Here is a 2,119-nt window from a genome sequence, read left to right on the forward strand (position 1 = left end):
GATAAATAAATCATACCAACAGTATCAAGATTAACTAAACATTTTTTTTTCTTCTATGATCTACCTAACTTTAAGAAATACCTGTCTCTCCACAAAATAAAAATTTTGCCTCAGTTTTAAAATTAGGTAAAAAAAAATCATGATTCATCTTTATTGAAACATGTATTAAAAGAGGTATTAGATTATGGTTTGAAAATTCAAAATTGGTTACAGAATCACTCTCTAAAGATGTCCTGCAGTAGATGTGTGCCGACTTCCGAGAACACAAATCGTCAGCTTTAAAATCACGAAATGACATCCATCAACTACGGTGACAAGCAAGTGTCTCAAGCAACTAAGCTTTCTCTTTGTTTATGCTTCTTAAAGTCCTTTATAGCTAAACTACGTATGTGCTATAATGCTTAGTATACTTAATGCTTCAAAGGATATATTCCTAAGCGATAAAAATAATGCTAACTCTGGTTTTAAAATGGTCTAAGTAGGAATGATATTGTCTCCTCATTAATCATATTGCTGTTATGACTGCTTATACCAACGCTTTCTACGTTGTGATCCAGTTTTCATGTTTCAAAAGATCCAAGTGTTTTCGCTTACTTTGTAGAACAAGAAAAAGATCTTATCAATGGAGCCTGATCTCGCTGTCTCCTGAGAGGCTCACGCAGAGCCTGACAAATACTGAGGTGGACTCTGGCAGCCAACCATTGAACTGAGAACGAGGTCCCCAATGGAGGAGTTAGAGAAAGGACTGAAGGAGTTGAAGGGGTTTGCAACCCCACAAGAAGAACAACAATACCAACCAACCAGAGCTGCCAGAGCTCCCAGGGACTAAACCACCATTGAAGAGCACACAGGGAGGGACCTACGGCTCCATCTGCATATGTAACAGAGGATGGCTTTGTTGGGCATCAGTGGGAGGAGAGGCCCTTGGTCCTGTCAAGGTTGGATGCCCCAGTGTAGGGGAATGTCAGGGTGGGAGGTGGGAGGGAGTGGGCAAGTGAGGGAACACTCTCATAGACGCAGGGGGAGAGGGGATGGGATAGCAGGTTTCTGGAGGGAAACCAGAAAGGGGGATGACATTTAAAATGTAAATTAAAAGAATCAAATAAAAGAAAAAATGTAAAAAAAGTATAATTTCAATTTTAAAATGTATTTTTAAATTAACAAAATATTACTCAAACTATTTTCTCCAAATTTCCGCATAGAGTATAGTTGGATTTTAAATTAAAAAAAAAATAACTGGCTCTAACTAATTGAACTACTGATATTAAAAATATGAAGGAAACAGTTTACAGGCACAACAAGGTGGTTAGACATGTGAATGCACAGTTATTATGACAGCATACATAAGACCTGAGCTAACTCAAGCCAGACAAAATCCCAGCATAGATGAAGAGGGCAGGAAGGAAATCCCCCCACACCCACACATACATTCATTGAGGTGCTCTCTTGGAGGTTGATGGCTGCCAAGAAGGAGAGCCATTTTTCAGTGATGCTCTAATTAAGGAGAGTTAGCTAGAAAAACCTCACTTGTGGGTCCTAGAAGAGAGCTGGGTAATTTTTCATGTGATCATGGGCTTCTCCATCAAGGAGATCAAATTCTAGTTAAACCTGACATGTATTCAGCAAGGAGACAAGACGGAGGAAGCACTGTGCTGTCTTAACCCTGGCTGCTCGTGTGTGTGTGTGTGTGTGTGTGTGTGTGTGTGTGTGTGTGTGTGTGTGTGTGTGTGTGTGTGTGTGTGTGTGTGTGTGTGTGTGTGTGTGTGTATGTATGTGTGTGTGTGTGTGTGTGTGTGTGTGTGTGTGTGTGTGTGTGTGTGTGTGTGTGTGTGTGTGTTTTGCTGCTGCACAACAGAAATCTCTTAAGCACTGAGTTGCGCTGTATCTTAGCTAAAACACCGATTTCTAATAATCACAACAGTCTCAATGTTTTACACCTCAACAGTTAGAATTTCTGGACTGAATATTTAAGATATCCTATAATTCAATTGGACAGGATTTTAAAAATTAATTAAACAATATTTATATTTTACTAATAAAAAAATAAAGTATATAACAGCATGGTAACTTCTGGAGTCTCATTTTCTTTTCTACTAAGAATTAAAAGAATAAAATGTAT

The sequence above is a fragment of the Rattus rattus genome, chromosome 6, assembly GCF_011064425.1.
Source record: "Rattus rattus isolate New Zealand chromosome 6, Rrattus_CSIRO_v1, whole genome shotgun sequence".
Lineage (NCBI taxonomy): Eukaryota > Metazoa > Chordata > Mammalia > Rodentia > Muridae > Rattus > Rattus rattus.